At 39.9% G+C, this 24,469-nt stretch overlaps 1 long non-coding RNA gene across 1 annotated transcript; it reads right to left on the bottom strand.

Annotated features, from left to right (window-relative positions):
- Positions 1 to 1,269: 1,269 nt before the first annotated feature.
- On the bottom strand, positions 1,270 to 23,786 carry LOC118978556 (uncharacterized). Its single transcript, XR_005064751.1, has 3 exons — positions 22,276 to 23,786; positions 9,070 to 9,084; positions 1,270 to 1,282 (listed from the first exon to the last, which is right to left on the bottom strand). It is a non-coding gene; the product is annotated as an uncharacterized LOC118978556 (long non-coding RNA).
- Positions 23,787 to 24,469: the final 683 nt, after the last annotated feature.

The following is a 24,469-nucleotide window of genomic DNA, read 5'->3' on the forward strand; positions in this document are numbered from 1 at the left end:
CATATGATAAAATCTAATAACCATTTATGATTTTAAAACATTTCTGAACAAAGGGGGTACAGAGGGAACTTACTTCTATGTCATAAAGGAAATATGTGACAAACCCACAGCTAAAATCATACTCAATGGTAAAAAGCTAATAGCTTTTCCTCTAAGATAAGGTACAAGACAAAGATGTCCACCTCCACCACTACTATTCAATATTGTATTGGAAGTCCTAACCATTGTAATGAGACAAGAAAAAGAAATAAAAGACATCTAAATTGAAAAGGAGAAAGTAAAATTGTATTTGCAGATGACATAATGTTATATATTAAAAAAATCTTAGGCCCTGGCTGAGTGGCTCAGTTGGTTAGAGTGTCACCTTCTATACCAAAAGGTCGCAGGTTCAACCTTCAGTGAAGGCACATACTTAGGTTGCAAATTCAATCTCCAGGTGGGGCACATATCGGGGGAAACTGACCAATGTTTCTCTTACATCAATGTTTCTCACTCTTCTTTTCTCTCTCTCTAAACTCAATAAACATATTCTCAGGTGAAGATTAAAACAAAATCCTAAAAACTCCACAAAAAAAACTATTACAACTAATAAATTAATTCAGTGAAGTTGCAGGATACAAAACTAATATACAAAAATCCACTGTGCTTCCATACACTAATAACAAATAAACTGAAGGATAAACTAAAAACAATTCCATTTATAACTGCATCAAAAAGAATAAAATACCTAGCAATAAATGTACCCAAGGAAATGAAACATCTTTACTCTGAAATCTCTAAGACATTGAAGAAATTGAAGTGGGCACAAATAAGTAGAAGACTATATTGTGTTCATGGACTGAAAAGATTAATATCATTGACATGTCCATACCATCAAAGAAATCTACAGTTTCAATGCAATACCAGTTAAAAATACCAATGGAATTCTTCTCAGAAGTAGAAAAAGTAATCCTAAAAATCTATACAGAACCATGAATGATTCCAAATAGTGAAATCTTAAGAAAAAGGAACAAAATTAAAGGTATCGTGCTCCCTGATTTCAAATTAATCCATAGTGTTGTAAAAAGTAAAAAAGTCTAGTACTGGCACAAAAATGGACACAATTATCAATGGAACAGAAAAGAGAGCCCTTAAATAAACCCTCATGTATATGGTCAGTTAATCAAAGGAGGCAAGAATATACAATGGAGAAATGACAGTCTTTCCAATAACAAATGTTGGGAAAAGTGGATACCACATGTAAAAGAATGAAGCTGGACTACTTATATCATATATTAAAAAACTCAAAATAGATTAAAGGCTAAATTTAACATGTGAAATTATGAAACTCATAAAAGAAAACATAGGCAGTAAGCTCTTTGAAATGGGTCTTATCAATACCTTTCCAGACAATTCTCCTTGAGCATGGGAAACAAAAGCAAAAATAAACAAATATGAATACATCAAATTAAAAAGCCTCTGCACAGCATAGGAAACTATCAACAAAACAAAAAGACAACCTACTGAATGGGAGAAGATATTCTCAAATGATATATCCAATAAGGAGCTAATGTCTGAAATATGTAAGAAAATCATACACCTCAACATAAACAATCTGATTTAAAAATGGGCATAGGACATGAATAGAGATCTCTCAGAAGAAGATTACAGATGGCTAACAGACATACGAAAAGATTCCCAACATTAATAATCATCAGGGAAATGCAAATCAAAACAATGAGATACCACCTCACACCTATCAAAATGATTCTTCAAAAAGTAACAAATAACAAGTACCAGTGAAGATTTGGAGAAAAGGGAATACTTGTGCACTGTTGGTAGGATTAGAAATTGACTCAGCCACTAAAGAACTACCATATGATCTAGAAATTCCACTTTTGGGCATTTATTAGAAGAAAACAAAAATACTAATTTGAAAAGATATATGCAATATATGTACCACAATGTTCATAATGGCATTATTTATGATAGCCAAGATATGGAAGTGACTTAGGTAATCAACAATAGATGAATGAATAAAGATTTGATATGCATACACAATGCATATCAATGCATATGCTAGGAATATTACCTAGCAGTAAAAAGAATAAAATCTTTTTTTAATTTAATTCTCGTTCAAGTACAGTTTTATGCCTTATAAAAGAATAAAATCTTGCCATTTATAACAACACAATTGGACTTAAAGGTGAAGTAAGTTAGAAAAAGACAAATACCTTATAATACCACTTAGATGTACAATCTAAAAAAAAGGCAAACAAAACAACAAAAACAGACTCAGAAACAGAACAAATTCATGATCTCAGAGGGATAATCAGGAGAAGAATGATGTAAAAGATGAAAGGGAATAAGAAGTACAAACTTTGAGTCATAAAACAAACCACAATGATATAGTATAAAGCTTAGAGGCTATAGCCAATAATATTATAGCAATTTTTCACAGTGACTATTCCTAGACTTAGTGTGCTAATCACACTGTGCAGTAAGGTACATATGTGAATGTTGAATCACTATATTGTACACCTAGAACTAATATAATATTGAATCCCAACTATACTTTAAAAATTTTAAATATATTTTATTGATTATGGTACTACAGTTGTCCCATTTTCCCCCTTCATTTCCCTCCACCTTGTACACCCCCTCCCACCCACATTCCTCCTCTTTAGTTCATGTCCATGGATCACACATAGAAGTTCTTTGGCTTCTACATTTCCCATACTATTCTTACTCTCCCTCTGTCTGCTTTCTACCTACCACCTACGCTACTTATTCTCTGTACCTTTTCACCCTTCTCTCCCCATCCCACTCCCTTGTTGATAACCCTCCATGTGATCTCCATTTCTGTGGTTCTGTTCCTGTTCTACCTGTTTGCTTAGTCTGTTTTTGTTTTTGTTTTAGGTGTGGTTGTTAATAATTGTTAGTTTCCTGTCATTTTACTGTACATGGCTTTTGTCTTTTTTTCTTAGATAAGTCCCTTTAACATTTCATTTAATAAGCACTTGGTGATGATGAACTCCTTTAACTTGGCCTTATCTGAAATGTACTCTATCTGCCCTTCCATTCTAAATGAAAGCTTTGCTGGATAGAGCAATCTTGGATGTAAGTCCTTGCCTTTCATGACTTGGAATATACTTCTTTCTAGCCCCTTCTTGCCTGTAAGGTCTCTTTTGAGAGATCAGTTGACAGTTTGATGGGAACTCCTTTATAGGTAACTCTCCTTTTGTCTTGCTGCTTTTAAGATTCTCTCCTTATCTTTAATCTTGGGTAATGTAATCATGATGTGCCTTGCTGTGTTCCTTCCTGGGTACAACTTCCTTGGGACTCTCTGAGCTTCCTGGACTTCCTAGAAGTGTATTTGTTTTGCCAGATTGGGGGAGTTCTCCTTTATTATTTGTTCAAATAACTTTTCCACTTGTTGCTCTTCCTCTCCCCCTTCTGGTACCCTTATAATTTGGATGTTGGGACATTTAAAGATGTCCTGGAAGTTCCTAAGTCTCTACTCACTTTTTTGAATTTTTTTTCTTCGTTCTTTTCTGATTAGATGTTTCTTTCTTTCTTCTGGTCCACACCATTGATCTGAGTCTGTTTCCTTCCCAACACTATTGGTTCATGTACATTTTCCTTTATTTTACTTAGCATAGCCTTCATTTTTTCATCTAATTTGTGACCAAATTCAACCAATTCTGTGAGCATCCTGATTACCAGTATTTTGAACTGTGCATCTGATAGGTTGGCTACCTCTTTGTTGCTTAGTTGTATTTTTTCTGAAGCTTTGATCTGTTCTTCCGTTTGGGCCATTTTTTTTTTTTGTTTCTACATGCCTGTTATGTAGTAAAGGGCAGAGTCTTAGGTGTTCACCAGGGCGGAGCAACCCACATTGCTAGGTTGTGATGCTGTATATGGGGCAAAAGTCCGAGAGAGAACAATGGCGCTTGCTTCACTCTCTGCCCAGTTTCAGTCACTTCCCCCACTACCCACAAGCAAATTGGGCCCTTCTGGCACTGATTCCTTGGTGGGTGGGCTTGTGTATGTTCTAGGACCCTCTGGGTCTCTCCAATAAGCTCTCCTGTGAGTCTGGGAGTTGCTCCCAGTTCCTCAACCCCCACAGGTGTTTTCAATCAGTGGTTTGAGGCTTTAGATCCCTGCACTGGGACCGTGGGTTGCACATCTGTTCAGCTACCTACTTTTGCCTGGTTTATCTGAGTGAATGTGGGACCACCCAGTCCACCAGCCACCTTGCGCACCATGCCCCTCCACTATCTGCCACCTCACTGGGTCCACCAGCCAACACTTTGCAGTGAGCCCTCTCTGCCCCAGCTGTCTGTCTCCGCCACTCCTACCGGTCTGGATAAATGTGTCTTCTTTAACTCCTTGGTTATCGGACTTTCATACAGTTCAATTTTCTGTCAGTTCTGGTTGTTTTTTATTTTTAAATTGTTGTTGTCCTTCTTTTGGTTGTGTGAGGAGGCACAGTGTGTCTATCTATGCCTCCATCTTGACCCGAAGTCCTACTTTAATAAAAATTTTAAAAAACAAATGAAGTGAAAAATTTTGCAGAAACACAAAATAATAGAGAAAAATCAGTGAAATCCAAACTTGGTAACTTGGAAATATTAACAAAACTGACAAACTTTTAGCTGACTGACCTAGAAAAAACAACAAAAATACTCAAATTATTAGAATTATAAATTAAAGGAGGAGAGATTATACCAATTTTGCAGGAATGAAAAAGATCATTAGAGAATACCATGGTGAATTATATGACAAATTTGATAACATACATGAAATGGACAAATTGGTAGAAGCAAATGATATATCAAAGGTGATGTACTCAGATCCAAGATGGCTGCAGAAGAGCTGGAAGCTCTGTCCATTTCCGCCTAGACCCAGGCTGATTTTGCAGCTAAACCACAGAACAATCAACTAAAAAACCCAGTAGAGAGTGAGTGAGAGCACATGTGAGTGTGTATGTGGACAAGAGGGTGGGGAGTATGCATTAGTGTGCAAGAGCCTGCCTACCTGCATGGCATTGGGAGGCAGGCAGCCCAGGCTTTCCTAATGGAGAAACTGCCATCACCACTGCCCAACCAGGGGCTTCTTGCTGCACAGATTCAGGGTGGCTAAGGATTGGCTCAGGAACCATGAGTTCTAGGTGCAGAGAAAGATAGCTGAAGAGGTGCTGTCTGAAACAGCGTGGTGGTAGAAGGCCTGCCCAAGGCTGAGAATCACTGGACAGAACAGGGAGAGAGCCCCGCCACTGCCCCATGTTATAGTATCACTGAGAGACCTTCCCAGTGCCACTCAGAAGAGATCCAGAGAGAAAGTTTACCTAAAATTGTTGGAGGCTCTGACAGGCTGTGGCAAGCTCTGATAGGTTATGGCCAGCTCTGACTGAGAGAGACTCTGACTGTGATTTTTGAGAGGGAGCATGCAAAGAACAGACCCCCAGGGCTCAGTACTGCAGTGCAGTGTCACACACAAACTCTTTTAAAAGAGGAGCTGAGGCAAAACTTGAGACTCAGTAGAGACCTGGTGCTCAAGTACACGTGAGTTTGTGTGCAGCAGCTCTCCCAACAAAGAACTCAGAGAGATAGAGTCATGAAGGAACTGTAGGACCCAACACAGCATGGCTGGTGAGCAGGGGACTGTACAAAGTAGAGAAAGTTCAAACCCAAGTCTCCTGCGAGAGAGGGGCAGGCTGGGGACTGGATGGCCAGAAGCTGAATATTTGAAATTTGCTACAGTCAGGCAGAACCTTTCACAGACAGATTAGGCCAACACCCACCTGCAGGATTATAGGATTTGCAGATCAGTGAGGCTGAGCTCAGGAGCCTGTGTCTGGCTGCATTTCTAAAGGGGAAAGAAGAAAAAAGCTCTAAAATGGCCCTTTACCAGACACTATGAGCTACATGTTCCATGGGCCCTGATCCACTGAACACCGTAGATCAGAGAGATTAAATACAGAAGCAACAGTGGGTTTTCAAGACCTTGTCCAGCCTTGGCACTTAGACAGAGCTGCCTTCCATGTCCAGGAAAGAGCTGCCCCTTTTACGAAGACTGGCCCCCACCAGAAACAACAACTAATTCACCATAAACCATACATTATTAGAAAGAATCTGGGACAGAAAAAGATGTGTGGATGTGTGGTGAAGGGGTAGCAAAACACTCCTACCATCTTCCCTGAAGACTGAACAGTGGCCCCTGGGGTACCCAGAGTTTCCACCCTCCAGATTGCACCAGAGGTCCCCTCTGGAAGCAGGTGGAGAAGGTACTGGCAGAACTCTTAGATCATTAAATGAATCACTCCCGGGCCCAGGGCTGATGGAAAACTGGCAGGGCAGAACAGAGGAGACCAGCCAAATCAGAAGGAGATAGCCACAGACTGTGGATTACTTTTACTCTCAAACAGGCTGCCTAGGCCCAAACTAGGACACCATCTGACATTACCAGGGGTGGAACCAGAAAGAAAAAAAAAGTGATAAACACTGAATTCTACTGAGACAAATTCCAAAGTGGTCTTCTTCATGATTTTCATTATTTTCTCTTATATGGAAGTTATATGGAACCAGAAAAGACCCCAAATAGCCTCAGCAATCTTGAGAAAGAAGAAGAAAGTAGGAGGGTTCACAATACCTGACATCCAACTATACTACAAGGCCATGGTGATCTAAACAGTCTGGTACTGGCATAAGAACAGACACATAGATCAATGGAACAGAATAGAGAGCTCAGAAATAAACCCATGTCTCTATGATCAATTAATATTTGACAAAGGGAGCAGGAGCAAACAATGAAGCAAAAATACCCTATTCAATAGATGGCGTTAGGAGATCTGGACATGTACATGCAAAAAAAATGAAACTAGACCACAAACCTACACCATACACTAGAATGAACTCAAGATGGAGAGTGAGAGTGAGCTAAGATGTTCAAGCTTTCTTGCCCACTTCAGATTGGGACCCTAAGCCACTAAGAAGACAAAGCTTATCCCCTTGTCTGGAGCACTACCTCCACCCACTTCACCCTGCTTGACCCCAGTGCATGACCTGTTAGCCAATGACAGGTAAGATTCCTCAAGGGAGGGACAACTTAAGACAAGCACAGTCATGAGGGGCCCTCAGGGAAGAACTTGGGGGGCTATAGAAAAAGGGGGTGATGGACCCTCGCCCCATGGCTTTGACATAGCCTGAGCTCTCATTCTGTCTGCCAGAAGTCTCCTAATCTCCTGGCTGCCTTACTTCCCCAGCCCAACTTAATGCTGGAGGTGGGTGCGGCCCTGTGCTGGAAAAAGCAGATTCCCAGGGTGATCAGGCCTCAGAAAGAATGCAAAAATCCTGTGAAACCAGCTTTGCTAATACCCTCAATTTAAACAATAAGGATCCAAGCATGAAAAGTTTGTTTCCCCAAAGTTTTATGGCCCTTCACCTATCTGACCCTGACTCAAAATAAGCCCTCATAGTTCTTTGAATGTTATCTATTGTTTGATCATTACTGCCTGACAGTGATTGACAAGATTTACATATACGCCCTGTATTCCTTTATGCAAATAAACCCAATAAAAACCCATTGAGGAAAAGGCTCCTGGTCCTTCTCCTTTGAGAGATCAGCCACCTTTTCCTCCCATGCAGATCATGTCTTGGAAGATTTATTCTCATCTTTTGTGGCCATAGGGGGTCCTGTGGCTGGAGCCCCCACACACCTGCTGCCCAGAACAGGGACCTGATGATTTGGGACCTGCTTTGAACAGAGGCTATGAGCCATTATCACAGATGGCATGCCTAAGAGGATGGAAATTAGTACTTTCATCCCCCCAGGGACTGGGTCATCTCTTGGTAAGGCTCCCAGGTTTGTTACAGATAGGAGGAAAGGTTTCTGTCATGCTGCCCCACAACAACACCATAAAAATCGAAGAGGAGAACAGGCATTAAAATTTCTGATATCCCATGCAGCAATATTTTCAGTGGTATATATCCTAGGGTAAGAGAAATACGGGAAAAACATGAGACTACATCAAATTTAAAAGCTTCTTTATGGCTAAAGAAACCATCATCAAAGTGAATAGGGATCCACGACATTAGAAAACATATTTGCCAATAATACATCAGACAAGGGTTTGAGCTCCAGAATACATAAAGAACTCACATAATTCCATACCAGGAAGACAATCTAATTTAAAAAAATGGGCAAAGGACCTGAAAAGACACTACTGCTTAGAGAACAAACAGAGAGGCCATAGAAATATGAAAAGGTTCTCAATATCACTAGCCATCAGAGAATGCAAATTAAAACCACAATGAGATACCACTTCACAACAGTCAGAATGACCATCATTAACAAAACAACAAACAAGTGCTGCCGGGAATGTGGAGAAAAGGTAACCCTAGTGCACTGTTGGTGGGAATGCAGACTGGTGCAGCCACAGTGGGAAGCTCTGTGGAATTTCCTCAAACAACTAAAAATGGAACTCTGTTTTGACACAGCGATTCCACTGCTGGGATTAGACCCTCAGAATCCCGAAACATGAATTCAAAAGAACCTATGCACCCATATGTTCATAGCATTATTTACAGTAGCCTAGTACTGGGAATAGCCTAAATGTCCATCAGTAAATGAGTGGATCAAAAAGCTGTGGTACATTTACACCATGATTCCATGGTGTAAATTCTGTTTCTTTCTATATAGCAGAAAGAAAGAACTCCTAACTTTTGCAATAGTGTGGATGGAACTGGAGAATATTATGCTAATTGATATAAGCCAGTCGGTTTAAGAGAGATACCATATGACCTCACCTATAAGAGGAATATAATGAACAACATACATAAAACCACAGGTGTGGAAACATGAAACATACTGACAGTGACCAGAATGGAGAGTGAAGGGGGATAATGCTGGATAGAAAGAGAAGCAAATAATCAAAGAACATGAATGAAAGACCCACAGACATGGACAGCAGTGTGAGTACTGACTGGGGGAGAAGGGTTGCAATGGGTGGAGGTGGGGAAGGGGGTAAAAAATTGGGACAACCATAATAGAACAATAATACAATATTTAATTAAAAAACTGATACACTGCAAAATAAAAAATCTGTGCAACCAATTACTAGTAAATATATTAAATCAGTAATAAAAAACTTTCCAAGACAAAAAAACTCATGACCAGATGATTTTACTGATGAATTTACCAAATATTTAAAAAAGAATTAATGCCAATCTCAAATGCTTCCAAAAAAAATTGAAAAGGAGGGAACACTCCCAAACTCATTTTATGAGCTCAGCATTACCCTAACACTTAAGTCAAATAAGGATATTACAAGAAAAGAAAACTACAGGCCAATGTACATGATGAATATAGAAGCAAAAATTATTTTAAAAAATACTGGCAAACCAAATTCAAGAGTACATTAAAAGGATCATGTACCATGGCCAAGCAGGATTCACCCCTGTGATGCAAGAATGGTTCGATACATGCAAATTGGTAAATGATGCACCACTGTAATAGAATGAGTGATAAAAATCACATACTGTATTTGCCATGTATAATGTGCACCCACGTTTTTGGCCCAAACTTTCAGGAAAAAATCTTTCATTTTAAATAATTCAATTTTTACTTATTTATGTTTCGATACTTATTATTAAGGAATTTTAGCATTTTTTAAACTACAATACAAGAAATTTTATGTTCCAAATAATTATAACACACAAGAACAGATACAAGGTACAAGAAATTTTATGCACTGGTAAGAAATTTATGATATTTATGCAATCATGGAAGGCCAAGAACTCTTTATCACTGTCAACATCAGAAGTACCACCTTCTTCAATATCTGCATTACCAGTGTCTTCTGAAGAGTCACTTTTCTCATCCTGGTAAATTTCACCAGCCTCACTTTCATCCATAGGATTGCTGATGCCGCATTTTTAAAATGATTTCACAACCACTTCCTTCTTAACACTGTTCCAGGATCTTAGGATCCTATTACAAACCTATGTGATGGATGCTTTCTTGATCCTACCTGGTAGGACCCTGGTAATGATAAGGTGTTACATCATTACCAGCTGACTGAAGCCACAACATCCACTCTTTCTTTATTAGAGCCTTAAAGAGCTTGTTTACTGACACATCAAGAGGTTGCACTTGGCGGACTAGCCCACCAGACACCACAGCAAGTTGGGTTTTCAAGCCTGTTGAGATTGCTTTTGCACTTTGTGTAACATGGGCTTTGAAATGATCAAAAACAAGCAAAGCTGGTTTTTAAGCAATCCTCCAGGCCTTTGTGACCAGACTTTGTTAAACCAGATTTTCATGCCTTATTCATTCATTCATCCTTTTTCATGTATATGGACAGTAACTCCACTTGGAATCTTTTCTTTTGGAAATATTTTTCTTTTAAAGATGATCGTTAAGTGGCAGTTTTGTCCCATCTGTACAACAGGCTAGAACAATAGTGAAATATGTTTCCTCATGACCACTAGTTTTAATAGCCATAGTCCTTTCTCCTTTGATGTCCACAGTTCTGTTGGATGGCACATCAAATGTAAGTGGGACCTGTCCATATTGGCAATTTGGGACAGCCCAAAATTGTAAGCTTTTGAAGATTGATAACATAAGAATGAAATTCAATTAGCCATGCAAAAGCTTTTAATTTTGATGAGACCTCATTTGGTTATTCTTTCCTTTATGTCTCTTGCTCTATAGAGGGGACATATCAGTAAAAATGTTGCTTCATGAAATATCTGAGATTTTCTTTCCAATGTTCTTCTCTAGGACTTTAATGGTGTCATGGCTTATATTTAAGTGTTTTATCCACCTTGAGTTTATTTTAGTGTATGGTGTAAGTTGGTGCTTGAGTTTCATTTTTCTGCATGTAGCTGTCCAGTCTCCCAAGGAGGACATACAGAAGATACAGAGACATATGAAAAGATGCTTAGTATTGCTAGCTATCAGAGAGATGCAAATTAAAACCACAATGACATACCACTTTACACTGGTCAGAATGGCCATCATAAACAAAGCAACAAACAACAAGTGTTGGAGAGTTTGTGGAGAAAAGGGGACCCTAGTGCACTGTTGGTGGGATTGCAGACTGGTACAACCACTATAGAAAACAGTAAGGAATTTTCTCAGAAAACTAAAAATGAATCTTTTGACCCAGCAATTCCACTGCTAGGATTATATCCTAAGAACCCTGAAACACCAATCCAAAAGAACCTATGCACTTCAATGTTCATAGCAGCACAATTTACAACAGCCAAGAGTTGGAAGCAACCTAGGTGCCCATCAGTAAATGAATGGATCCAAAAACTATGGTACATATACGCAATGGAACTCTATGCAGCAGAAAGAAAGAAGGAGCTCCTACCCTTTGCAACAGCATGGATAGAACTGGGAAGCATTATGCTGAGTGAAATAAGCCAGGTGTTGAAAGACAAATACCATATGATCTCACCTTTAACAGGAATCTAAACAACAAAGAAAACAAGCAATCAAAATATAACCAAAGACACTCAAATAGAGAACAGGCTGACAGTGACCAGAGGGGAGAGGGGAGGGAATTTCAGGGGAAAAGGGGAAGGATTTACAGGAACTAGTATAAAGGACACATGGACAGCAACTAAGGGGGGTGGAAATGGAAGGGAGGTGGGGAGCACTAGGGGGGTGGGCTGGGATGGGAGTGAAAGGCAGAAAACTGTATGGGAACAACAATTTTAAAAAAAGAATGGAATTCCAAAGCTTGATTCTCATAGGCTGCTGGAAGCTTTGGGGCAAGTTTCATTTGTGTCCTCATGCTCAAGACTTCTCTCTTCATAAAGTTAAAGCACCATTTAGATGTCCTTGAGAAATCATCAGTGTTATTCTCTTATGCAATCCTTTTACCTTCTTGTATCATCTTGGTGGGAACAGAGATTCCAGTTTGATGCTGCTCCAGAGACCACCTCCTGCTCCACCTCTGGTCTCTTATGGAGGTTTCCCTGGCATTGCCTTCTTCTGTCCTGGCATCTGAAGAAGCTTTTCTTCCTGTTGCTCCACAATCTAATGACACTCCCTGTGGGAGGAGGTCTGAATTTTCTCTCAGCAGTTCTGTTGCCATACTTTTTAGCATATTTAAGTAGCTTTCACATTAAAATTTACTGTGTACAAAAACCATTTCAATACTTTCCAAGGGATTTTCCAGTAATTTCTTCTGCTTAAAGTGTATTAGGAAATGTCACACTGTTTACCCTATGCTAATAAAGTTGGCATCACCTACCTTAACAAGGGATAATAATTGGCATCACCTATGTCATCAAGTGGATAATAATCAGCATCATCTGTCTCATTCTGTGAATAAGAGTATGTCACTCTTCATTACATTTCATTGAACCATTGGCCAAAACTGTTTTCATTGCAAGTTCGTTGTAAGCTCAAAAAAACTGATTATCATATTCCAGGGTATTATTTTGCATATGGATATCATTATTGCTTTCTAGAGTTATACTTTTAACACATAAACATAAATAGAAGAATCAAAAACACTTATATAGATATGGAATTAGTACTACCCATATATAATGTGTATCCTTATTTTTCCCTTAAAAATTTGTTTTGTCTCTCTCTTTCTCCCTCCTTTCCCCTCTCTCTAAAAATAAATAAACAAAATCTTCTGTTAAAAAGGGCCCTGGCTGGTGTAGCTCAGTGCATTGGGTGTCGACCTGTGAACCAAAAGGTCACTGGTTCAATTCCCAATCAGGGTTGTGGATCAGGCCTCCAACAGGGGACGCTTGAGAGACAACTACACATTGATGTGTCCCTCTCTCCTTCCCTTCCCTTCCCTCTAAAAATAAATAAGTAAAATCTTTTTTAGAACTTTGGCAAAAAAAGTGCATTATACACAGCAAAATAAGCTAATCATCTCAATAGGTTCAGAAAAAGCTTTTTGCAAGATTCAACACCTTTCATAATAAAAACACTCAACAAACTAGGAATAGAAAAAAAGTCTCTTGACCTTATAAAGGTTATATATGACAAGCCCACAGCTAACATCACAGTGAGGAAAGGCTAAAATCTTTTCCTCTAAGATCAGCAACAAGACAAAGGTATCCATTCTAGCCATTTCCATCCAGCATAAGATAAGTTCTACCCAGAACAGTTAGGCAAGAAAAAGTTATAAAAGGCATCTAAATTGGAAAGAAAGAAGAAAAATTAGCTTTGTACATAGATAACATGATCTTATATGTAGAAGACCCTTAAAAATCCACAAAATAGTGTTAGAACTAGTAACCCAACTTGTACTTGTCAGGAAACAAAATTAACATAGAAAAGTCATTTGTACTTCTATACACTAAAAATGAGCCATCTAAAACTGAAAATAAGACATGAATCTCATTTATAATAGAATTGAAAATCATAAAATACCAGGGAATACACTTAACCAAAGAGGTAAGAGACCTGCACACTGAAAAGTATAAAATGTTGCTGAAATAAATTAAAGAAGACACGGATGAATGATACCATGTCCATGGTTTTGAAGAGTTAATATTGTTAAAATGATAACCCTAGCCAAGGCTATTTACAAATTCCACATACTCTTTATGAAAAGCCCAATTGATTTTTACAGAAATAGAAAAAAGTCCTAAAATTCATTTGGAACCACAAAGGACACTGAGTAGCCAAAACAATCTTGAGAAGAACAAAGCTGGAGACATTATACTTCCTGATTTCAAAATATGTTACAAAGATAGAGTAATAAAGACAGTATGATATTGGTATAAACACAGATATATAGCCCTTATGGGAGTGGCTCAGTTGCTTGTGTGTCATCCCACAAAGTGGTCACAGGTTTGATTCCTAGTTGGAGCACATGGCTGGGTTGCAGGTTCAGTCCCTGGTCAGGAGGTATGCAAGAGGCAACTGATTGATGATTCTCTCTCACATCAGTATTTCTCACCCTCTCCTCATCCCTCTCCTACCATCTCTCTAAAAATAAATAAATAAAATATTTAAAAAAACACATATAGAACAACAGAACAGAATAGAGAGCCCAGAAATAAATCAACTAATCTTCAGGACAGTATCAAGAATATAAACGGGATAGTCTCTTCAATAAATGATATTGGGAAAACAATATCCATATGCAAAAGATTGAAATTGTACCTTTATCTTAAGTTATACACAAACATTATGTAGATGTAGATACGAACAAAACCATCTCCATTCTTATGTCCCTTTATACTGTGACTTTTGATCAACTTCATTGTCCTTAGTAAGCATATCAATGCCAGTTGATGATTATCTGTGTTTCTTAAAATGTAGTAATATAAATTTTTCTTATTAACAACTAGAATGGCATGAAAACCATGATAAATATCAAACCAGTATAGTATAGATTACAAACAATCATCTATCACAAGATCACTGGGAGGTATGGTCCTGGTGCCACTGTGTTCCTTGTCCCTTTGTCCTACCAGTCATTAGCACCTGAGTTATCCTATTAAATAATTACAGTAACAAGGGTCTGTTAGCGAAGACTAGTCTGTACAGAGTTACTGGGTTGTCTCTTCTGCTCTGACCCTAGCTTCCCATTAAGTAAATTACCCTACAATAAGTTCTGTTATATTCTATGTAGCGGCCTGCTTCATCTTTCAATACAAAGTTACTTTCTCATTATGTTGGCCATTATACCTCTGTTGGATAAACATCAACTCAAAATATTAAAGACTTAAATGTAATACCTGAAACTGTAAAACTCCCAGAAGAAAACATAAAGGAAAAGCTTCATGACATTGGTGTTGGCAATGATTTCTTGGATGTGACAAAAATCACAGGCAAGAAAATGCAAGTGGGACAACATGAACCTAAACAGTTTCTGCACTGCAAAGGAAACATCAACCGAGTGAGAAGGCAGCTTCAGAGTGGGATAAAATATTTGCAAACCATGTATCTGCTAAGAGATTAATATCTAAAATAAAAGGAATTCTTATAACTTAACAAAAAAATCCCACAAATAGCCCAATTTTTAAAAAAAATTTTAAATTTAATTCTTATTCAAGTAGTTTTCTGTTTTATATTCCCTGCCCTGCCCCCACCCCGTGCTCCCCACCTCCCTCCCCCCACCTTAATTATTGTCCATGTGTCCTTCATACTTATTCATGTGAGTCCCTTCCCTTTTCCCCTATTATTCTCTCCCCTCTCCTCTCTGGACCCTGTCAGCCTACTCTGTATTTGAGTGTCATTGGTCATACTTTGCTTGCTTGTTTGTTTTGTTGTTTAGATTCCTGTTAAAGGTGAGATCATGTGTTATTTGTCTTTCACCGCCTGGCTTATTTTGCTCAACATAATGTTCTCTAGTTCCATCCATAATGTTGCAAAAGGTAGGCATTCCTTCTTCCTTTCTGCAGCATAGAATTCCATTGTTTAAATGTACCATAGCTTTTTCATCCAGTCATTTACTGATGGGCATTTAAGTTCCCTCCAACTCTTGGCTATTGTGAATTGTGCTGCTATGAACATCGGGGTGCATAGGTTCTTTTGGATTGGTGTTTTAGGGTTCTTAGGATATACTCCTAACAATGGAATTGCTGGGTCAAAAGGCACATTCATTTTTAGTTTTCTTAGAAAGTTCCATACTGTTTTCCATAGTGGTTGTACCAGTCTGCAATCCCACCAACAGTGAACCAGGGTCCCCTTTTCCCCACAACCTCTCCAACTCTTGTTGTTTGCTTCTTTGTTTACCATAGCCATTCTGACTGGTGTAAAGTGGTATCTCATTGTGGTTTTAATTTGCATCTCTCTGATAGCTAGCGATATTGAGCATCTTTTCATGTGTCTCTGGATCCTCTGCATGTCCTCCTTGGAGAAATGTCTGTTCAAGTCCGTTGCCCATTTTTTAATTGGGTTGCTCGTCTTCTTTGAGTGGAGTTGAGTGAGTTCTTTGTATATTTTGGAAATTAAACCTTTGTCTGAAATATCATTGGCAAATATGTTTTCTCAAACAGTTGCTTCTCTTTTAATCTTGATACTGTTTTCCTTAGCAACACAGAAGCTTTTAATTTTAATGAGATCCCATTTGTTTCTTCTTTCCTTTATGTCCCTTGCTCTAGGGGACGTATCAGTAAAAATCTTGCTGCGGGGAATATCTGAGATTTTCCTGCCAATGCTCTCCTCTAGGGCTTTAATGGTTTCAAGGCTTATATTTAAGTCTTTTATCCACCTTGAATTTATTTTGGATTATGGTGTAAGTCCGTGTTCAAGTATCATTTTTTTGCTTGTAGCTGTCCAGTTCTCCCAACACCATTTGTTGAAGAGGCTATCTTTACTCCATTTTATGTTACTGCCCCCTTTGTCAAATATTAATTGACTGTAGAGGATTGGGTTTATTTCTGGGTTCTCTGATTTATTCCATTGGTCTATGTGCCTGTTTTTAAGTCAGTACCAGGCTGTTTTGATTACAGTGGCCTTGTAATACAGTTTGATACCAGGTATTGTGATCCCTCCTACTTTGTTCTTCTTTCTCAAAATTGTGGCTGCTATTCGGGGTCTTTTATGGTTCCATATAAATTTTTGAAGTGTTTGTTCTATGTCTGTGAAATATGCCATTGGAACTTTAATAGGTATTGCATTGAATCTATAAATTGCTTTGGGTAGTATGGACATTTTGATGATGTTAATTCTTCCAATCCATGAGCATGGAATATGTTTCCATTTGTTTGTGTCTTTCTTGATTTTTTTCTTCTGTGTTGTATAGTTTTCTTTTCTTTTTTTTAATTTTTTTATATAAATTTTATTTATCTTTAGAGGGGAAGGAGAGAGAAAGAGAGACATCAATGTATGGTTGCCTTTCATGCATCCCCTGCTGGGAGTTGGCCTGCAGGGAACTGGCCTGCAACCCAGACATGTGCCCTGACTGGGAATCGAACCGCGATCCTCTGGTTCGCAGGCCTGTGCTCAATCCACTGAGCTACGCCAGACAGGGCTGTGTTGTATAGTTTTCTGTGTACAGGTCTTTTACCTCCTTGGTTAGGTTTATTCCCAGATATTTTATTTTTGGTTTTGCTATATCAAATGGGATTTTTTTCTTGATTTCTGCTTCTGCTGATTCATTTTTGGTATACAAAAATGCCTTTGATTTCTGGATATTGACTTTGTAACCCGCTGTTTTGCCAAATTTATTTATTAGTTCGAGCAGTTTTTTGGTAGAAGCTATAGGATTTTCCATGTACACTTTCATGTCACCTGGAAACAATGATAGTTTTGTTTCCTCCTTTCCGATTTGGATGCCTTTTATTTCCTTTTCTTGTCTGATCGCTGTGGCTAGAACTTCCAATACTATATTGAATAGAAGTGGTGAATGTGGGCAGCCTTGTCTTGTTCCTGATCTGAGTGGAAAAGCTTTTAGTTTTTGCCCATTGAGTATGATGTTGGCTGTAGGTCTTTCATATATGGCCTTTATTATATTGAGGAATGCTCCCTCTATTCCCATTTTTCTGAGTACCTTTATCATAAATGGGTGTTGTACCTTATCAAAAGCTTTTTCCGCATCTATTGATATGATCATGTGATTTTTGTCTTTGATTTTGATTATGTGGTGTATTACATTTACTTATTTATGAATATTGAACCATCCTTGCATCCCTGGGATGAATCCCACTTGGTCATGGTGTATGATCTTTTTTATGTATTGTTGGATATGATTTCCAATATTTTTTAAGGATTTTAGTACCTATGTTCATCAGAGATATTGGCCTAAAGTTTTCTTTCTTTTTTGTGTCTCTATCTGGCTTTGGAATTAGGATGATGCTGGCTTCATAAAAAGAGTTGGGGAGTTTTCCCTCCTTTTGGATTTTTTGGAAGAGTCTGTGTGAATAGGTGTTAACTCTTTCTTAAAAGCTTTGTAGAATTCTCCTGTGAAACCATCTGGTCCAGGGCTTTTGTGTGATGGGAGTTTTTTATTAGTTCTTCAATTTCATCTGCTCTTATTGGACTGTTAAGGTTTTCTGTTTCTTTTTCATTGAGTTTTGGAAGATTATATTTTTCTAGAAATTTGTCCATTTCTCCTAGGTTTTCAAATTTCTTGGCATACAGTTCTTCGTAGTAATTTCTTACAATCTCCTCTATCTGTGGTATCAGTTGTAATCTCTCCTCTTTCACTTCTGATTGTATTTATTTGGGTCCTCTCTCTTCTTTTCCTGATGAGCCTACTTAAAGGTTTGTCTATTTTTTTTATCTTTTCAAAAAACCAACTCCTAGATTCATTGATCCTTAGAATTGTGCTTTTAGTCTCTATGTCATTTACTTCTGTTCTGATCTTGGTTATTTCCTTCCTTGTACTTGCTCTGCGCTGTCTTTGTTGTTGTTCCTCGAGTTCTTGCAGGCGTCAGGTTAGGTTGTTTGTTTGAAATTTTTCTATCTTCTTTAGGTGAGCCTGTATTGCTATGAACTTCCCTCTCAGGACTGCCTTCACTGTGTCTCATAAGTTTTGGGTTGTTGTGAGTTCATTTTCATTTGTTTCCAGGAACTTTTTGATTTCTTCCTTAATTTCTATCCTGGCCCATTCGTTGTTTAATAGCATACCATTCAATCTCAATGCTTTTGGGTGTTTTGGGTTTTTTCCTGTGGGGTTGGTTTCCAATTTCAGTCCCTTGTGATCAGAGAAGATGCTTGGTATGATTTCTATTTTCCTGAAGTTGTTGAGACTTGTTTTGTGTCCTATCATGTGGTCTATCATTGAAAATGTTTCCTGTGCATTTGAAAAGAATGTGTATTTAGCTTCTTTGGGATGCAGGGCTGTATATATATCAATTAGGTCCATTTCTTCTAGAGTGTTGTTTAATGCTGCTATATCTTTGTTGATATTTTGTTTGGAAGATCTGTCCATTTTTCACAGCGGGTGTTAAAATCCTCTGCTATAATTGTGTTGCTGTCAATATCTTTCTTGAGGTCCTCTAGGATTTTCTTTATATATCTGGGTGCTCCTGTGTTGGGTGCATATATATTTATGATGTTAATGTCTTCTTGGTGGATTCTTCCCTTGAGAATTATGAAGTGACCTTCTGGATCTCTCTTTATAGTCCTTTTTTTGAAGTCTATTTTGTCTGATATGAGAATTGCTACCCTGGCTTTTTTTTCTTGTCCATTGGCTTGGAAAATTTGTTTCCATCCTTTCACTTTCAGTCTGTGGTGGTCTTTTGACCTGAGGTGGGTCTCTTGTAGGCAGCATATGTGTGGATCATGCTTTCTTATCCATTCAGCTATTCTATGTCTTTTAATTGGTGCATTTAATCCATTTACATTTAAGGTTATTGTTGAAAGGTACTTATTCATTGCCATTTATGTACCTGTGTTCCTCTCTGTCTCTCTCTTTTCCTTCCTTTCCTTAAAGCAGCCCTTTTAGTAATTCTTGTAGAGCTGGTTTGGTGGAAGCGTATTCTTTTAGACTTCTTTTGTCTTGGAAGCTCTTTATTTGGCCTTCTATCTTGATTGAGAGCTTTGCTGGATAAAGTAGCCTTGGTTGAAGGCCTCTGTTTCTCATTACCTGGAATATTTCCTGCCATTTTCTTCTTGCTTGGAATGTTTCCATTGAGAAGTCAGTAGCCAACCTCATTGGGACCCCCTTGTATGTTACTTCCTTTTTCTCCCTTGCTGCCTTTAGGATTCTGTCTTTGTCTTGGAAGTTTGCCATTTTAATGATGATGTCTCTTGCAGTAGCCCTCTTTGGGTTCCACCTCCCTGGAACTCTCTGCGATTCCTGGATTCATGTGATTTTCTCTCTCCTCAACTTAGGAAAGTTTTCTGTTATTACTCGTTCAAGTAGGTTTTCTATCCCTTGTTCTTCTTCTCTTTCTGGTATTCCTATTATTCGGATATTATTACATTTCATATTTTCTTGCATTTCTCTTAGACTCTCCTCATTTTCTCTGATTCTCTTTCCCATTATCTGGTCCATCTGGGAGGTTCTTTCCACCCTGTCTTTGAGCTACTTATGTGGCCTTCCGCCTCATCAATCCTACTATTCATACCTTCTACTGTGTTCTTCAGTTCAGAAATTGTGTTTTTCATTTTCTCTTGGCCTTTGATGATGGTTTCTATTTCCTTTTTCATGTTGGTATAGTTTGTGGAGAGTTCATTGTAGCTCCCTTGTAGTTCCTGGTAGCTCGTTGTACGCTCTTTGAATTTCCTGATAACCAGTGCTTTGAATTCAATATCTGATAGTTGACTTGCCTCTATTTCATCTAGCATTCTTTCTGAGACTTCCTCCTTTTCTTGTTTGTGTTGTTCTTCTTGTTGGCCTCAGCTTCTTAAATTGATCTGTTCTGGTACCCTGCGTTTATGGTGTGAACTTCTGTGGTAGGATACCTGTGAAATTCAGTGGTGCAGTCTCCTGTAGGTATGTTGGTGTTCTCCACTTCCACTACTCCTCTGGTTCGTTTCTAGCTAGTCAAACCTTTTCTTCTGGTCTCACTAGCTGCAGCAGCCTTAGTGGCTGTTAGTGTGGCTTTTCTCGCACCTTGGTACGCTCAACTGGTCTCGCCAGTACCCCCCCCCCCCAAGATCCAGACNCCAATACCCCCCCCCCCCCCAAGATCCAGACTGGTGCCGCTCTCCCAAGCCCTACTGAGAGCAGATTTTCTCCCAGGCTTTCCAGCCCTGCTCTGGCGTGAGGGCGTGCGCTCTCAGCCAGGCTTTCCTGTTCTCCTATGCTTGGGTGTGGACCTTTCCCTGTGTTGTGGCTGAACACACAGGGCAACTCACAAGTCTCCCAAACCAACAGGAACAGCCTGACTCCCTATGTTTCCCTGTCTGTGCCAGCTGAGTAGGAATGGAGCTGGTGACTGGCTCTGTTCCAGGGGCGCAGCCAGCAGCCCGAGACTCCCCGAGACTGTTCGAGAGCTGGTGCAGGTCCTGCGCCACCGGGATTGCCGGGGCGACTCTCAATTCCCCGAGCTGATAGTTGGCACAGACCCCACCCCGTCAGGAACGCACGGGCGACCGGCGGTTCCCCAAGTCGAGGGCCTGCCCAGGTCCTGCGACCCGGGAAGGCACGGGCGACCAGAGGTTGTTCAGGCTGAGGGCCGGCGTGGGCCCACCAGGCCTGGGAGGCACAGGCGACCCACAGCCACCCAAGCCGAAGGCTATGGCTTGACTCCCGGTGCCTCCCAGTCTGTGCCGGCTGAGCAGGGATGGAGCTGGTCTGCGCCAGGTGAGTAGGGATGGAGCTCGCAACTGACTCACTTCTAGAGGTCCTGCCAGCAGCCCAAGACTCCCAGAGACTCCCCGAGACTGTTCAAGGGTCGGCACAGGCCTCGAGAAACAGGGAATGCTCGGGTCAGGGAATGCTCGGGCAACTCTCAGTTCTCCCAAGCCTGCAACCTGACTCCACAGGTTATCAGAGCTTTCTGGTTTGCTTCGGAATGCTCACTCCTCTCTCTGCCACTACTGGCAGACTGATCTCTTATGGTGTTTTCCAATCTGCGCCCTGCCAGATGGGGGGTGGGGCGCGGGTGACCAGTTTTCTCCCAGAGTCGGTGTTGCCCACCCTCGGCTCTCAGAGACCAGGGCGGCCAGCCAGGGCCCTGGCTCGGCCTGGTACCTTGTTGATCTGTGGTCGTCTCCTCTCCTCAATCTCTGGTCAGTCAGTGTCTGCTACACTCTCTGGAGTCCTGCTTTCTTATAAGCTGGATCCCCGTTGGGCATCTGCTGTGCTCCTCCGCAGATCAGCCAGGTCCTTCTCCGGTGCATGGAGAGAAGTGAAATCCTTTGGCCTACTCCGCCGCCATCTTCCTCCCTCTCCCAATAGCCCAATTTTTTAAATGAGCAAAAGATTTGAACAGATACTTCTCCAAAGAATACATACAAGTGGCCAACAAGTTTATGAAAAGATGTGCAACATCACTCATTGTCAGGGAAATGCAAGTTAAAGCTACAATGAGATATCACCTCATTCTTGTTAGCATGGCCATTATTAAACAAAGCACAAAAAATAGAAAAAAACAAGTGCTGGCAAGTATGAGGGGAAATTGAAACCCTTGTGTACTATTGGTAAAAATGTAGAATGGTACAGTCACCATGGAAAATAATACAAAGGCTGCACAAAACATTAAAAACAGAACCACGTGTGATCTGGCGATCTTACTCCTGGGTATTTATCCCAAAGATTTGAAATCAGGATCTCAAATATGTATATCTTTATACCCTTGTTCATTGTTCACTATAGCCAAAAGGTGAAAACAACCTAAATATTCATCAACAGATAGATGGAAAAAGAAAATGTAGTGCACACATACCATGGAATATTATTCGAACTTTAAAAAGAAGAAAATCCTATTACATGCCACAACATGGTAAACCTAGCGGATATCACACTATGTGAAATAAGCCAGTCACTGGAGGATAAATACTTCATGATTCCACGTATATAAGGCATCTAAAGAAGGATGGTTGCCAAGGGCTGGGAGGAGGGTAAAATGGAGAGTTGCTGTTCAATGGGTATAAAGTATCAGTCATAAAACATGAAAAAGTTCGAGAGATCTACTATACATCATTGTTCTTGTAGTTAATAAAAACAAAAGGACATATGCTCTTAACTATTTAGAAAACAAACAAAAAAGAATTAGTTTTCTCTGCATTCTCCATCAACCTCAGCTCAGAAGAACTAGGAAAGCCTGGCTTGGCCTCTGAACATCATTCCCCCACGTGCCAGAAACTCTTTTACTTAGCATTATTGTTTAATAAAATGTGTTTTGTCTACTTTACACCATACAAATAAGTTAGAATACCAAGGACTCATGGTGCCCAAGATTTCTAAGTACACAGGCCCAATTCAGCCCTTTTACATATGTTGCAAACCTGGGACTGCCATCACAGGGTGAAGTCCGTTTCCCCACCATTTGAAGCTGGGCTGGCCATTTGACTTTCTCTGGCCAACAGAATGCATGGAGGTGATGTGTTCATTCTGCTCCTTCTTCTAGGACCCTACCACCACCTAACTACCACTGCTGGAACAAGCCTGGGCTTATCCTGCTGAAGGGGCCAACCTAGAGCACCCAGCTTACAGCTGACTGCAGACACTTAAGTGAACCCAACTGAAGTACAAGAAATCTCTCCCCACTTTTGGTAGACATCTTTGTTTCTGCCTTCTTAGCACCCAGTTCTCCTGCCCCTGGGAATACCGATATTTTCCAAGGGAATAACCATCTGCCCTCTTTTTGGAGATGTGGGTTGAATGTAGTCAACTCAACCCTTGGCTCCAGAGGTAGGCACATGTCCAACCTTAGGCCAGTTAGAACATGCCTCCCTGTGGCGTGTGTCTGGTTCATGACTCCCCCACAGCCACTAAATTCAAGGCAAGGATTTATGTGAAAACTGATGAGGAGGCAACTTCCCTCTTCAATGGGAAAGTTGAAAAGACAAGAAATTTGACCAGAGCTACTGTGCTTATCACTATGGGAAAAAATCTTGCCCCCAAATAAAGCAACAGATGGTAACAAGTTTAATGACATAATTTAAGCCATTAGAGTAGTCAGCTATGACTAAAGAAGCTATTATAGATTTCTGAACTTTTGTTTTTTGGCTTTTTTGCTTAAAGCAGCCTGAATTAAGTTACTATTGATTATAAGCAAAGATGTTCTAATACATTCCACATCCTTCTCTATGCACTGTTAAATGGCAAGCAGGGAAATTCCTAGGAAGTTGAAGAAATGTTAAACTAATCTACGGTGATAGATTGTCCATGGGCCATGGGGCCACTGACTAGCAAGGAGTAGGAGGGAGCCTCCTGGGCTGAGGCGGCGTCTATCTTGATCAAGATACAACTTATGTTATATATAAAATATATAATATAATCTATATATTATATATAATATAGCTCGTATGGGTTCACAAGTTGAACCGAAGTTTACCAAACTGTTAAGTTTGGTATGCTTTATGCATTTCACTGTACATAAAGTCATACCTCCATTTTTTAAATACTACATTCATAATTCCTTCACCCCCAATATATACCTGATGGGGAGACTTGTAAGGTTGGATTCATCTGCTTAGGCTCTACCTGCCTGTCCCCCTTTCCCTCTTCATGCCTTGGCTTTCGCTGGCAGTTTTAAAGCAGAGCTACATATTAGTTGATCCTTTTCCCATTGAGGGGTGGGCCTTAGCTCCATACCTCTTCCCGTGAACCTGGATAGGCTTGTGACTGCTGAGACCAATCAAGTCAGTGGAAGTGGTGTGATGAGATTTTCCAGGCTGGGTGATGAATGGCCCTACCGCACCTGCCTTGTTGGCTGACACTCATTCTCAGCACAGTAAGCAGCTACAGAGTCCAAGTGCCCAAGTTGCCATATGCAAGTGCCTGGTCGGGGGTGTCCACAAAGCAGCTGCTAGCCTTCCCTGCCCAGGTACCAGGCATGATGGTGAGAAGCCAGCTAGCAGTAGTACATACCTACTCAGCTGTCCCAGTTCCTGACAATCCACTGACCTGTAGCCCATTCAAGGTGGCTTGCCA

The sequence above is a fragment of the Sturnira hondurensis genome, unplaced genomic scaffold (assembly GCF_014824575.4).
Source record: "Sturnira hondurensis isolate 20B ecotype Veracruz unplaced genomic scaffold, ASM1482457v3 Scaffold0021971, whole genome shotgun sequence".
Taxonomy (NCBI): Eukaryota; Metazoa; Chordata; class Mammalia; order Chiroptera; family Phyllostomidae; genus Sturnira; species Sturnira hondurensis.